Raw genomic sequence first — 16,762 nt, 5'->3', positions numbered from 1 at the left:
GTAGAAGCATGAGTTAACCAAATGTGCTAGCAAGTTTATCTTGTTAGAGACACATAGAGAAATAAATTTAAATGAGGAGATAAAGGAAAAGGTTATAAAAGGCAATTTCCAATTACTTTTCTCTATTATATTTTTCCCCTCAATCAAGATTTTCTTTCCTTAGTGTGGTTGCCGAAATCTTAAGAGAAGGAAAAGGGAATTCGAAATTCAAATTTCGAATAAATAAGGATAAGGAATAACCCTCTCCCCAATGGTAAGTTTAAAGCATTTTCTCCATCAATTTCCTTCCCCCTCAAATCTAGTTTTCCTTCCTTATGGAGCCTTGGCCGAAACCTCATGGAGGGAAGGGGGATTCGAAATTCAAAAAGGGGAGAAGGAAGGAAGGCTTTGGTCGGCCATGGAAGGAGGAGGAGATTAGGAAAGTGTTTAATGAGGGAATTTCATGCCAAGTTAGGAGGGGAAACATGGAAACTTTTCCACCTCATTGCTTTCCTTATACAACTCCTTCTTATAGCCGAAACCCTCTCCCTCTCCTCTCATTCTTTCCACCGAAACCCACTCCCTCTCCTCCTCCCCTTGTGACCGAGACCTCCCAAGAGCTCCAAGTGGCCGGCGCCTCCCTACAAGCAAGAGGAAGAAAAAACAACAAGAGAAAAGGCTTTAAGGCAAGGGATTGGTAAGAGTTTAGTTCTCCTTGGTTTTCTTCTCTCACCTCTCCCTTCCTCCCTTCACCGAAACCCTCTTCTCCTCTCTCCCTCTCTTGTGACCGAAACCTAAGGTGGACGGGCCGGCGGCTCCAACCAAGCAAGGGAAAGACAACAAGACAAGGGCTCTAGGGAAAGTCATTGGTAAGGGATAGTTTAGTTTTCTTTGGTTTTCTTTCTTCTAATCTTTTCCATGCTCTAACCTCTGGCCGAAACTATGGATGGGTTATCTCTCATGATTTTTGTTGTCAAAACAAGGAGACAACACCAAGGGCTAGAAAGGCTTGGAGAAAGGAAGGAAGGGCACCAAGGAAATAGCAACAAGAAGGGTTTTAGAGTAAAAAAAAATCAACGAAACCAGTGTAAGACTCCCTCACCCTGCAACATGATAGTTTACGGTTGTTCTATGACTTCTTGTATTCCTAAAGATTTTCATGTTAAAAATATAAAGAAGTCTTGATTATAACTTTCAACCATGAAGTTAAAAATAGGATCTAAAAGCATGTTTTTGTAAGTTGTTTCTTTATGCCATTTATGGAAATGTATAAGTAAACGGGCTCATTTTCCATGTGATAAAAATTTAAGGCTCATGCTATAGATCCTTAGGTTTTTGGCTATACATGCTAGAAATTTTAAGAGTTTGTTTAACATGCCATGGTTTAGAAGAAAATACAAGATAAGGTTTATATGGAAGGTTTTACATGCAATGACTTTTATGGTATGTTTTATGTGATGCTAAAACCTAACAAGGATTAGATAGGCTAGAGGATATGATCACATGCTTCAAGATGTTATTTTTAGGAATCTACCCTATGCTTTTGGGATGAACATTCGGCCAAGACCATGTAACCAACTGGTTTAAGGATCGTTCAAACTAGGTAATGTGTCTATGCCATGAAATGAATGCCTATCATGATATAAGAGAATATGTAACTAAGTTAAGGTTATCAATGGGTTTTGAAAATGTATAGGGTTCGGCCACCATGAAACAAAAAGGTTAATGGTAGTTCTAATCCTAACTAATGGCTTTAATAGGTAGAGAAACCTTAACAAGAACCTAGGACATCAATGGCTAAACCTAACTCGAGGTTCAACCTTGTGAGGTTCGGCCAACCTAGGTAGGGGACCCAAGTAATGGTTTGAACCTACTCTAATAGGTTTTAAACACGACTTGAGGCTCTCGTATGAAGTTAAAATAGATAAGGGTACATAGGGAAAGCAAAGAAACCAAAGGGGACTCCGAGACGATTCGACCAACCTTAAGAGATTAGGGACTTGGTCGGATCTAGAGTTCTTATGCGATCAACTACTAAATGGGTAACCTTAGTCAAACTTATTACGTTCCAAGTAATAAGAAATGACAGGACCTAAGGAAAAAGGTAACCTATAAGGGGGTCGCTTAACCCTAAGAAAAGTGTAAGGTTCTGATTGAACAAAGATGTTCATGTGGATAACCATGATAAAAGGTTCATGACGTGAGTTTATCTCATGTTAATGACACAAGATGAAAATCATGATATGTTATAACATACCACATGAAATGATGTCCGAATGTTCATCGTGTATAAAGGATGATGAACGATGAAATGATAAGAGGACATTCATGTTATGAAATGAAAAAGAAAGGTATATGCATTAAATTACTTTAATGAATGGCTTGTACCGGAACCCGAAAGGGGTCCAAGGGATGGCCACCTAAAGAACGGCTCTAGGTCGAAAGACAAAAGACCTAGTAACCGAATAGTCGAGACTTGCAACCTCGTACTATTTGGAATGGCGCGCAAAAGATGAATGGGTACAAGCCAGGGATCCCTAAAGAATGATAAGATGATTAATTTCACTTATTATGTAATAAGTTTTCAAAAGCATGTGCATTATACTTATGCATATTATGACAATGTAGAGTTAAGGAAATTACATGTGCTCAATGTTTATGAAATGGTATGCTTTGATGTTTATGCTTGCTTTTACCATATGATATTTATATGCTCGGATTAACGACTTGGTTTTGGTGAGTAGGAAAGGAGCTTACTAAGCCTTGTGCTTACAGTCTTTTCTTTCTCATGTTGCAGAACCAAATCAAGGCCGTTAGGGAACGGGAAGCAGCTGGACAAGGCCAATAAAGATGTGTGTGGTGGTGCCATAACGACGAATATGAAACCTAAACACTGCATGCTAAATGACTGTGTTAATTGCTATTGTTTTAAGATTTATGATGTTATGTGGTTGATGATAGAACCTTAATAACTTAGACAATATTTGCATGCTCTTAAGATGTTTTAAGTATCACATATGAACTTCTATTATGTTAAAATGTTTCCGCTGCAAGTTTAGATTTCTCGTATGTGATATACTTTATATGTATGTATGAAAAAAAAAAAAAAAAACCCCGTAACGTCCGTCATAAGGCTCTGGTATGGTAAGGACGGGCGTTACATCTCTCCATTCTCCCACGAGCACCAAGCTCCCCGGTCCTGAGTCACCTAGACTCCTTCTGGACCACTTCGAAGACGAGCTACCAAAGCTCTCTTCATCCGCCTACGAACACCAAGTTTCTCTCTTATCTCGGTCCTAAGCCACCAAGGCTTCTTCTAGACCACCTCGGTCGAGAACTACTAAAGCTCTCTCCAATCTTTCATAAATACTAAATTCCCTATCAAGACGGACTTCCAGGAAACAACACTTAAGGCTGATTGACCAGCTGGTCGATCAGCCCTATCTGATCGACCAGCTGGTCGATCAGCCCTATCTGATCGACCAGCTGGTCGATCAGCCCTATCTGATCGTCCAGCTGGTCGATCAGCCCTATCTGATCGACCGGCTGGTCGATCAGGGCATGCTGATCGACCGGCTGGTCGATCAGCCCCATCTGATCGACCAGCTGGTCGATCAGGGCATGCTGGCATGCTGATCGACCGGCTGGTCGATCAGCAGCTTGGTTCCAGCTGTTTTCCTCCCTTTCTCCCGGTCTTTCTCCCGATTATCATTGGTTTTCTCCTGGCCATTGTCCCTTTCTCCCGGCCACTGTTATCTTCTACTCGGCCTAACTAACCCCTACCATGATAACCTATTTCCCGAGCAGGCCCTTATCTATTAGATCAATTCCCGGGCATTTTTCTTTCCAGGTCATGTTCCCGGGCAAGCTCTCACTTCACCAGTTAAGACTTTGCTTCTCCCGACCAACACCTTGTCTCTCCCGACTTCATTTCTCTCGGGTAAGTAATCTTCTTCCCGGGCAAACTCTTGCTTCCCCGGGCAAGAACTTCTCAGTGTAACCTTCTCCCGGGTAAAATCTTATTTCTCCCGGTCAAGTTTCCGGGCATGTTTATTGCTTCCGTCTCCAAACATTACTGTTTTCTCCCGGCCAAGTTTTTCTCGGTTTGCTTCTCCCGGCCACCCTTTTCTAGACTAAGATAAACGTCTTCCCGGGCAAACTAATATTTTTTCCGACCAACACAAATTTTCCCGGGCAAGATTTTCCTGACCAAGAGCAGTGTTTCCCGGCTTAAAAAAACACGATAACACAGGACCTGATCGACCGCGTGATCGACCAAAGCACGCTGATCGACCAGCTGGTCGACCAAAGCTGGCTGATCGATCATTGATCGACCAATGCATGCATGCTAGTCGATCAGCTGATCGACCAGAGCAAGCTGGTCGACCAGCATACTGCATATCCACTTTATTTGAAATAAAGTAAAACGTGTTTTCGATTTGTTTAATAAAAGTTTAATTGATTAATTTAAAACGTGTTTTCAATTTGTTTAATTAAAGTTTAATTGATTAATTTAAAACGTGTTTTCAATTTGTTTAATTAATAAAAGTTTAATTGATTAATTAGTTATTCAATTAGCGTGTTTTGTTTAATCAATTAACGAAAGAAGCTCACCTAGAATCTCTTGAATTCAAATCCAAAGTGCTAACCATTACACTACATAATCGATCATCAATCAACTCGGCTAATCTAAACTTAAATCTTATTTCATTAATCCGGACTTAATTAATTGTCAAACAACAAAATAAACTTAAGTCTGACTCGGCTCAAATCTGACCGGGTCAGACTGCATCAACAGAGAGAAGCCTCATGTAGACTTCAATTTTTGGATTGATCTATCTGAGTTTTTTGGTACATTAGCATGAACATTTGCAGTATAATAAATGAACAAAAACACTTACGATCGATTGATGTCTTACGATTTGTTGATATTGTTTGTCGTCTAGTGGACGATTATGATGAATCACCCCTATCGATTCACAAACTAAATTTCTTTTTCGTGTTGATGTCCTTTCTTCACAGATTCTTCGTCACCTCTTGCTCTTTAATTGGATGCCCTTAATATAATGGGAAAATTGGCAAATTTATTAACTATTGCTAGTGGATAGTTATGGCAACTACAAGTGCAGTTGTCATCCACTACCAATATCTTCTACTAGTTCAAGTCAAATCACAAAGATCATATTAAAACATCTAATTTATACTTAAGAAAAAAAATTCATGCCACAGTAAGCATATTGAACGATTAATGCTAAAAAAATTGTTACACCTTATATAACCACGCTTTGCAAGATAAATATAGAGACATCAATATCTTACATTAACCCTAAATTAAATCATATACCTCAACATGAATATCTTTAGTCCTTCATAATGACTATTATGTCAAAAACGTGTTCAATATCTCCAATCATTACAATTATTCACAATCACATTTTTAGTACTAAATAAAAAATATAATTGGTTGACTAGTAAATAAATATAAAAGATGTAAAATAATTTTAATCTTCATTTTTAGCTAGAATCTATTAATTTTAATTAGTCATTTTCTTAGTCATGCTCCATAAACCGAATCAACCATGATTATTAGAACACTTACTAAAGTAGCAAACATTGATTAAAATTTCAAGTAGACAACTAAAAAGTCATTGAGGACAAAACTAAGATTATCTTATAATATCAAGGGTCTCACATAGTAGAGAAGCATGAATCCATTCTTATAACACCCTTATTATCTCTATAGCACATATGATATGAATTACATACTGTGTCTCTTATAACACCCTTATTGTCTCTTGAGACATATACTTTTGTTCAAAATAATACCTTTCGCTATAAGTATCTATTCAATATTGCAATTCAACATATTACAGTGTCGTAGCATTTCAGTAATATAAGTCTCTTAAAACAAATCCAAAAGTCTTTTTGATCAATCTCTCAAGATCTTTACTCTTAAAATGTATTCAACTTCTCTCATATCTTTTATGTCAAATTATATTAAAAGTCATACTTTGACTTTTATCATAAACTCTGTGTCAATTCCAACTATTAGTATATCATCAACATATAATGATTAGATGATAAACTTTCTTTTCATTTTAAATAGACACAATAATATTTATTAGTCATTTCAAAATTATAAGATAAATTTTTTTTATTAAATCTTATGTTCCATTGTGTTGACACTTGCTTTAGACCATAAATAGACTTTTTAAGGCTACACACTTTTATCCTCTTGGTCTTCAGCAATGTAACCTCTGGCTGAGTCATATAGATTTTCTCGTCAAATTCACCATTTAGGAAAGTTGTCTTTACATCCATCTAATATAATTCTAAATCAAAATATGTTACTATAGCTAAAATGATACGAATTGACATAAATTTTACAATAGGAGAAAATATCTCTTTAAAATCAATACCTTCTTGTTGAATATAGCCTTTTCAATTGATCTATTTATTTTTCTCTTAATTTTGAGAATCTATTTATTTCCAATAACCTTTCGATCTGGAAGAAAATCAACTAATTCTCAAATTTAATTCTTTTTTATTGACTCTATTTCCTCATCCATTATAACTTTCCACTTTTTTCTAACTAAGCATCTCAATGCTTCTTTAACATTTTGAGATTTTTCATCGTCAACTAGGAGAATCATTAAGGTCTCATTCTCAATGTCAAATTCTTTTTGAGGAATAATCTTACTACCACTTTTTCATAGATTGGACTCTTGAAAAATCAACTCATTACTTGGCAAATTACTCTCACTGGTTGACTAGATTCAGACATCTCTTATGATACATTGTTCGTTGATAAAAAGTACCATCCTCCTCATCTATTGTAAATAGCTGAATAATTTTATCAACATCACCTCTTATTGGGAACTTAGTTTTGAGAAAGGTTGCATCTCTCCACTCTATTTCGGAGATGATTCTATCTAGTTGCTCAGTAATGAAAACATAACATTTGGAGGTATCAGAATATTTTACAAAGATACACTTTTTACCCTTGGATCCTAATTTTTTATATTTGTGAGTCTTATTATGAACATAGGCAGCTGACCCCCAAGGACTCAAATGATTTAATTCTAATTTTCTGCCTATGCAACGTTCATATAGGATAGATGAAACAAATTTAGAATGCATCCAGTTAAGTTATAGGTTGCAGCTAATAATGCGTCTCCCCAATAGAAAATTGACAAATTGGCTTGAGTCATTATAGACCTAACCATATCTAGAAGAGTTTAATTTCTTCTTTCAGCAACCCCATTTTATTGTGGAGTTTCTCGAATTGTTAGTTATTTAATAATTCCTTTATCATTGCATATTATCTTTAACTAATCAAACAAATATTCTCCCCTACGATCAGTGTATAAGGTTTCAACCTATTATTCTAGTTGATTCTCAACTTCATTTAAGTAACATCTAAAGAAATCTAATGCTCCAGATTTATGAGAAATCAAATACACATGACCAAAATATGTAAAGTCATCAATAAATATAATGAAATAGAAAGTTCCATTTCTAGCATTCACATTCATTGGATCATAAATATCCAAATGAATTAATTGTAATAGTGATTTAGCTCTAATAGTCTTACCAAATAGTTTCCTAGTTATTTTTTCAACAAGGCAATACTCACAGACAGATAAGTTAATCTTAGCATGAGTGTCTAGCAGATCCTCTTTAGCTAATCTATTCATTCGATCTTGTCAAATATGTTCTAATCTAGCATGTTAAACTTGAACATTAATATCAACCTCACTAGTAAGAGCAATATTTGAAAAATAATTATCAATCTAAATTCAAATTGTTTCCCAATTCAAGAAGACATGTAATAGAAATCAAATTTCGTCGAATTTCAAGAGCATAAAGGACAACATGTAGAAACAAGGTACGCCTACCATGTAGATTGAGTTTGCATGTGTCAACTCCTTTGACTTCAATTCTTACATTATTTTCCACATATATCTACTTAATGCCAGTTGATACCCGATGATACTCCACGAATGTAACTCGTTCACGAGCTACATGGTTTGTTGCTCCTGAATCTATAATCCACAAATGATAAGAATTAGTTAACAATATTGTACTAGCAACATGATACTCATGACTAGAAGATAAATATGGATCTACCTTTTTCGGCTCTGTACATTTCCGAGCAAAGTGACCCTTCTTGCCACAGTTATAGCAAGTTAGCTTGCTTTTAGTTTTCTGTCCATGTTTCTTCCCTTTAAATTTCTTCTTGTTTGGACCTAACCCAATAGTAACACCAGCTTCATTTCTCTTTTCCTTTTTAAATCATTTTTTCTTACTCTAGATCCAACAAAACTTTCAACTACAAAAGTCTACCTAAAATCCTTACGGATTCTATTCTCAACGCCTCCAATTCAACATGGCATGAGACATCAGCGAAAGTTTTGATACTTTCACCGTGATTAATATTCTGTTTCATTGTCTTGTAAAAATTAGGAAGGGAATGGATTACTACCTGAAGTTGTTGTTCATTAGTTAACTCATGACTAACAACCTTTACTTTCTGAGTCATATTTGTCATTTCCCTTAGGTGTTGGGCTATAGTAATATTTGGGTGCTTCTTGTAACTGTCAAACTAGTCAGCTGTCGAAGCTTACTCAAACTCACTCCACTATATTTCTCTCTAAGGGCAACCCAGACAGCATGAGTCGTTAGTAACTGCTCATACTCACAAACATGATCATCATCCATAGAACTGACCAAGATTCCCTTAGCAGTAGAGTCGTTCCTTTTTCATGTCTTATAGGCATCAAGATCACGTCTATGTTGTGTTATAGGACCATTAGCAGGTTCTTTCATAACTTGATTAATAGTCATAAAAACTTTCTGCTCCTCGAGCATATATTGCATCTTGAGATGTCATATTTTGTAGTTATCCTCATTTAATTTTTCTCCTTTATTAAGTTCGACTATAATGTTCTTAGAAGTCATAATCTAACATAAATAAACACATTGTTTAGCAATTCATTATAATTTATAATATATATATACATATATGTATGCAATTCAATGTTAATTTGACTCGATTTATAAAATCAAATGGTAATAATGTTTCCACTCATCATCATTCGTACAGTGAAATCTAACCAATATTATTCAATCATATTAGATACAACCCATCAAATTTAAAATAAATGAATAAATCATTTATAATAAAGATGTTGTTCAACTATAATATTTTTTTCATTTCATACTTTTAAAAGACAATAAAGTACAAAGTACAATAAACTAGTGCAAAACAAATATAATTACAATAACATATGTCCTTTAAGAAAATAGAGAAATCATTACTATTCCAACTAAAACTGACACTAGTGTAGTAATAGCGAGCATAACCCTTATCTTCCTAGACTTACCAGAGGCATTGAATTCAAACAGGCTGGCATCAGAACTCTCTATAGAATCCAAATTGGGATCCTCCTCTGGATCCTTCTCGATCTCATCAAGATCCTCTTGAGGAGGTGGTACGTCATCTAGATGTCCATATGACAAAGTAGCTCTTTGATCAACTCCACATATGTGATGCATCCCTTATAAGGCCCTCCTATGTGATGTGATACTTTGTTGAGATATTTTATCAGTGATTGAACCAAGGCTCAAATCAAGTAATTGTCTAAGATAGGAAAATCTTACTACTCGAGTTTTTAAAATAAATTATTAAGCTTCTTAATGCCCCTCTGACTCCATAAGAAGTGTTATACATTATCTCCTAAATAGCCTCCCTCAACTTATTTCGTTCACATCATAACGAGTTATAATGTATATAATCCGTGTCATCTAGAATTAAAATCAATAAAATCAATACAAAATCAAAAAACTAATAATAAAATTAACTTAATTCAATTCAAAATAAGCATAGAACTAATACACAAGAACACACAAGCAATCAATAGATATTTTTTTTATTTTAAATTTAATTTCCACAAATAAAATTCAATGTAAAATACTTAAACAATTTTTAAAAATTTATAAAGATATTGAAAAATCAGAGAATTAATCTGAACCGACCCATAATATATAACCATGTACTCACATGTGTCGTCATACTCTCAAATGTGCGATGCACGTGCCGATTGAACCACATCAATGACCATGTCACCCCATGACATATTACGTCCATGTTATGCATACTTTTGGATGACATATCTGCGTATTAAAAAAATGATAAATCTCAGTTAATCTCGTGGACTCAATCCTTAGGGGTAGCCGGTCCGGTCCTACGAAATTAAGTTTCCCACCGACCACCAGAATAAATCAGGAAGCGCATACGACGGTCAATCCAGATGTCCAGCATCCTTTGATTGTGTTCCCCATTTGAAAGAAAATTCTTACAAATACGCCATAGTTGGGGATCGAACCGCGAATCTCTGGGCATATCTGTATATTAGTATCATACTATCTGTTGCACCAATAATGGCGTGTGTAATCAGTGTGGCCTCCATCCTCATCATCATCTGACTTATTTTTTTTATCAATTATGAAATTATGATCATTTGCATATAAAAAACACTTCGTTAGGAATCGGACGTTCGGAGTTAATAGCCTCTGGATGTTTACAAAAAACAAAAAATTACAGAATTCACATGCACATTTGAACATGCATATTAATTTCACATGGGCATAAACTTACTGTTCATTCAATATCTTGCAATCCATAAAGATCATGAGATAAAGAAGCAATCGAATGTGAACCTAATCATGTGCATTGAATATCTTGCAATCATAACATCATAGCATGGTAATATTATAGGTTTGTGAATACTATACTAAATCATATTACTTTGCTCCTACATTCGTATCAAACATGCACCAAAGCTAACACTACAAAATAAACAGGAATTACCGACGGAAATAGCGACGAAAAATAATTTCCGTCGCTAAATATAGCGACGGTAGTAATTATTTTCCATCGCTAATCAAAGAATCAACGACGGAATTATTATTCCGTCGCTAATTAGCGACGGAATATTAATTTCCGTCTCTAGAATTAGCGATGGAAAATAATTTCCGTCGCTAATTAGCGACGGAAATTATTTTCCGTCGCTAAAATCGCGAATTTAGAGCTTGTCGGCCCTTTTCTTTTCTTCCCGTGCGCGTTTCTTCGTTCTCGGCGAAAATCCTTTCTCCTCTCCTCCCTCCGGCACTCTCCTCCCTTCGGCAGTCTCCTCCCTCCGGCAGTCTCGTCTCTCGCGCATTCTCCTCCGACGATTTCTTCTCGCGGCGCACACTCCTCCGACCGGCGAGCTTCTTTTGGCTCTCTCCGGCCATCTCTCCTACCGGCGGCGAGTTCGTCTCGGCTTCCTCTCGGTTAGGTATATGATGTTTATAAACTGATCTGCATCTCGGTTAGGTTAGGTATCTGTAAGCGAAGATTGAAATGGGACCTGCCGTATATGCTTTATGATAATCTAAATTCCATATAGAAGGATTTCTTTGAATCTTCATGATAAAAAAAGGAAACTCTTCAAGTTTCTTTGAATCTTAGAGAGAGTGGCTCTCTCTCTCTCTCTCAGATTAAAAAGAAATAGATTAGCTCTCATTACATTTAGTTTAATTATTGCCTACTTATGAACTTCCTCTTAGGAGTAAACAACTAAAAGCTCAACTCGAGGAGTTGAGTTTGTAATTTATAATTTTCGTGCTTTTATGTTGGTGTTTTTATGTTGCATTTATAATTTTCGTTTGGCACTGCATATGGATTACATCAGTGTGTTATGATGACCTTTGTGAAATGGTATGCTAGGTTGCCAATTAGACAATCTTTAGCTCTAGTAATTGCCCTCACCTTTAAGATTATCATGCATGCTATTACCAATGCCGTTCTACTTCTAATATTTGCTAAATGTATTAGCAATGACCTTTGTGAAGGCAAATCAATACTTGTAATTTATTTTATGCAATCGTTAAGTTAATTTGGCTTTGCGTGCAATCGTTGATCATTTATCTCTCTTTTTAGATTACGCTACTTTGTACTCGGTGAAGGATTTTATGGAGTGAAAACATGGCTTTGAGTTTCTCACTTAAGAATTTATTTCTATTCAAGGCAGTGTGAGTTGTTACCTTGCAAGGGTATCAAATGTTCCTTGTTTGACTTGTGAGTTTATTGCTGGTATTCCAATACTTGATTAGCAAATCCACAAGCTGTGCAAAACATCAACGATCAAATTGAACATATAAGGGGATAAGGTTTACCTATTTCCTTAAGCCTTTTTTTGCAAGCAAACATCCTCCCTTATTGTTCACCAGTTCTGAGCCTCTTGCTGAAATTATAATAGACATGATACATGAAATCCAACCAGTAGGGAAACCAAAACGGATTGGACTATTAGCAAGCTGCCCGGCTATTGACCTTCACAGATTTAGCAATTTATTGTTGACTATTAGCAATTTTTTCCTCTTCTTCATTTATGATTTTGCAGATATAGATATGTCTGATCAGGCAGCAACACTAGGTGGCCGGACAGTATTGAGATTTGTTGCCGGGTGGTAAGTATTGGTACATTTAGCTAGTTTTTAATTCATATTTTGGTTTATAGCATATATCTAACATTTACATAGTTTTTAATCAGTTTTACACAAGAGGGCCATAAAGTTGCAGGATATATTTCTAGTAAGTTCTGTGAGCGAGTATGTCGTTCAGGACATACTTGGAGACATGTCGATGAGGCCATGCGCACCTTCTACTACGACGAGTTTTTGGTTAGTCATTTTAACCACCTTATAATGAAGTTTTTTTTTATTTAGACTAATTATTTTTTTTCTTGCAGAAAAATATACTTTTGAGCCAGGACATGAGCGGGAGTTTCAAGATGCCTGGAATGCTGCTGCTGACAAATTATATAAAGATATGCTATATAAAGTTAGAAGTAAGGGCAGCAGACCATCTTGGATCCCAGAGGACATCTGAGCTGCATGGCAAGCAGTATGGCATGCAGAAAGAATGCAGGCAAATGCAGAGATAGCTCGGTGCAACAGAAAGACTGAGATAGCTGGCCCTAGCACCGGATCCACAAAACATACAGCTGGATCCCGCTCCATTGTGGAGCATACCTTAGACTTGGTAAGTTTACAATTAGTATATTTTTAATTAATTATTAATGTCATTATTTTTATTTAATTATATTTTTTATTTTTCAAGAGCACCAGTTACAGTGTCCTCCTACTTGTTGGGAGATTTTTACAAAGATACACAAGTCTAAGGATGACACTTTTATTGATGCTCGCTCGCAGGCCATAGACGTAAGAAAATATATATTTTACATTATTGATGCTCGCTCGCTTTTTATTTATTTTACATTACCTACATGTAATTATTTTTTCTAATCTTAAATTTTATAATAATTTATTTTTAAACAGACTGAATATTCAGCTAGAGTTGCACAGGCGTCTGCGCCTGCAGTTGAGGGAGGAGAGAGGCAGGAGCTCTCAACCGACCAGTTGAATGAGATCTACTATGATGTGGTCGGTGGGAGGAAGAAGAGCTCCACCCTCTACGGTCTAGGGTCCCAGGCTCGAGTCGTATATGATCGTGTGATGGCCCCTAGAGCCAGGGGTCGTCCCAGCGGATCAGATTCAGCGATAGAAGCCCTACAAAAAGAAAATCAAGAATTAAAGGATCGACTCGCGGGGCAGCAAGATCGACTCGCTGCATTAGAGGCGCAGGCAGAAAGTCAAGCTCAGCTTGGGCGCCAGATGGCGGCCTGGATGGAGGCCTTCGGCCAGACGCCATCGCAGCCTGCTTTTGATGCGCCGCGAGCTGCGATGCGAGGTGCGGACCCTGATACGGAGACTCAGGACCCTAATGCTCCTGATCAGTAGATGTCTGTAAGGTAGGTTAGCATTTCTATTACTTTTAATTTTTTTTACGTTATTACTTGTATTTTTCAAATATGTTGTTCTATTACTAACCTATCTTATTGGTTTTTTGCATGATCTTCTATTTTGCCTTCGCTGGTTTAGATATAATTTTGATCAGTTCTTGTATTCTGACAGTTGATCTAGTATCATTGTATTTAGATATTTGTAATTATATTGTTGCATATTGTATCGGAGTATTTTGATGTGATGTATTTAGATGTTATATTAGTGTTATGTTTTAGCATTATGGGCCTGTTTGTGTATTCTCTGATTTATTATATCGTGTTTTATTGATGTGTAAACAGGGAAATTTAAAAAACAAATTAAATTATAATAAAAAAATTATATTATTAGCGACGGAATTTATAATTCCGTCGCTAATAACCGAATTTTTTTTTTAAATTAGCGACGGAATAATTAATTCCGTCGCTAATAAACCCTAAAAATATATACTTTTCCCTTTTTTTTTAAGCAAGATAGCGACGGAATTGATTATTTCGTCGCTAATTAGCGACGGAATAATCAATTCCGTCGCAAGATATAGAGACGGAAATTAAATTTCGTCGCAATTTTTTGCGACGGAATTTACTGTTATGTCGCTATATTTTGCGACGGCTTTAAAATTTATCGCTAAATAAATAGCGACGGGATAAAAAATTTCGTCGCTAATTAGCGACGGAATTTAGAATTCCGTCGCTAATGTGACGTCAACGACCAAAAAAATAGCGACGGGCCATATCCGTCACTAATCGGTCGCTAATCTCGATTAGCGACCGATTAGCGACGGAATATTTCTGTCGCTATTCTCAGTAATTTTTGTAGTGTAAACATGCATACACGAACATGCACAGAAATCCAGAGGGTTATTTGAGAAACACAACTGCACGTAACCATGTTTCACACGATCACTGTTGCATACTGAACAGTTATATTACAATTTAACAAACACGCATAGGAAACATGGATAAACATGCATATGAATAAGACTCTGATACTATTGTTGCATTTCGATATGCATGAATATTTATAGTATAATAAATGAACAAAAACACATATAATCGATTGATGCCTTACGATTTATAATATTGTTTGTCGTTTAGTGGATGATTATGACGAACCATCCCTATTGATTCACAAACTAAATTTCTTTTTCTCATCAATGTTCCTTTTTCACATATTCTTCATCACCTCTTGCTCTTTATTTGGAAGCCCTTGATATAATGAGAAAATTAACAATTTTATTGACGGCTACGAGTGAATAGTTGAGACAACTACAAGTGGAGTTTGTTAGTGTCAGTCCTTAGTGCCAATGCGGATTGAGTGAGATTTAAGTTGGACTCAAGTCAAATCAAATTCATTAAGAGGGTTACATGATCATCATGCATAAGATTAATAGGGTATTAATTTCTTTATCATTAAAAGGGTTGCATGAGCATCATTAAGAGGGTTGCATGATCATCATACATGGCATGCATGAGATTATGTATTAATTCCATGGAATCTCAAGAGTCAAAAACTCTTCATATTCCATGGTTGAATATAAAAAGGGATAAGATCGAGGCTCTTGAGAGAAGGACTATTGGTCTTCTTCCTCTTCTCTTTTACCTCCTTGGCCGAACCTGATCTGTGGCTAGCACCATAGTTTGGTTCATCTCCAACTCGGTGTTCGTGTGGATACCGTGGAGGCGCAAACATACTGATCATGCTGAGATCCGTCAACCTTTGAAGGCAATAGTTGCTGTCGGGATTGCGAAAGGCTCGCATCGAAGGTAATCTCGATTCTAGTAGATAGAATCGGTAAAATGAATATGGTTTCGCATGGATCTTCTGGAGGGATCCCTTTTCTGCTGCATTGTATACGGTTAAAATTATTTTTAGAAGCATGCAGATCCCTAGAGAGTTGTCATCCACTACAACAGTAACGCCAGTCTTTACTACTACATTTATAGCACCTATGGAAAACCTATAAGAGATAGTTTTAGATTTTTTCCATTAGAGATAGTTTAAATTTAAATTTTTGATTTATCAAATTGTTTTAATCGTAGTAATAAATTGACTTAGAACTAGTTTAAATTATAAAATAAAATAAAATATCTATTTTACAAAACCCGACGAGTTTATTAAATATAATATTATTTTATGATTTATACATTTTATACATGATGAAATCAAAGATATGAAATACTTCGACAAGATTCATCTACAATATCCTAGCAAAGTTCTTGGCAGATAAGCTTGGTTTTCCCCGACGGCCCAACTAGAGAATCGGCCTTCGTAATAGTATAAGAACTAGGCCCAGTAAAAAATAAATTATCCGTGATTTCAAAATTGAACCCGACGTGAATCAAACACGCAACCTTCTGATCTGGAGTCAGACGCGCTACCATTGCGCCACGGATCCGTTGTGATCTTTAACTGAAAAAATATATATAATTTAATTTTTTAGGTTAAGGAACAAATTCCAGATTATTAATTTACTAATTCTTCCATAGTGTAAATATGTTTTTATATATAATTTAAAAGAAATGTGTAATATATATATATATATATAATTTGATGGAATGAACGGGATGAGCTAGTATAGTGCAAAATACAGGTCAAGCGAGACCATTGAATCTAACAATTAAAACGAGTAAATTAAGCGACTATATGATATATATATAGATAGATAGATTAAATAAGTTAAATTAAACAAATAAATCTAACTAAAATATAAGTCAAGTGAGACAAAGAAATTGTTTAGAAATAAAAAAACAAATTGAGATATCGACAAACCGTGTGTGATGCATGTAATTATTGAGTCGACATGCATGCTAGACTCTCTTTTAGCAATATTGACTCAAGCGTGTTTAATACACAAATATACAATTCTAACGATTTTCATTCATGATATTGA

The 16,762-nt window shown here is 35.7% G+C and overlaps 1 non-coding gene across 1 annotated transcript; it reads right to left on the bottom strand.

The window, feature by feature from the left end:
- Positions 1-16,195: 16,195 nt before the first annotated feature.
- TRNAW-CCA (transfer RNA tryptophan (anticodon CCA)) lies at positions 16,196-16,267 on the bottom strand. Its single transcript has one exon. It is a non-coding gene; the product is annotated as a tRNA-Trp (tRNA).
- Positions 16,268-16,762: the final 495 nt, after the last annotated feature.

This window comes from Curcuma longa, unplaced genomic scaffold (genome assembly GCF_044706935.1).
Source record: "Curcuma longa cultivar G26 ecotype Majalengka, Jawa Barat unplaced genomic scaffold, ITB_CL_G26_1.1 contig_18985, whole genome shotgun sequence".
Lineage (NCBI taxonomy): Eukaryota > Viridiplantae > Streptophyta > Magnoliopsida > Zingiberales > Zingiberaceae > Curcuma > Curcuma longa.
The sequence above is the reverse complement of the archived record's forward strand: the minus strand, read 5'-3'. Positions and strand labels throughout refer to the sequence as shown.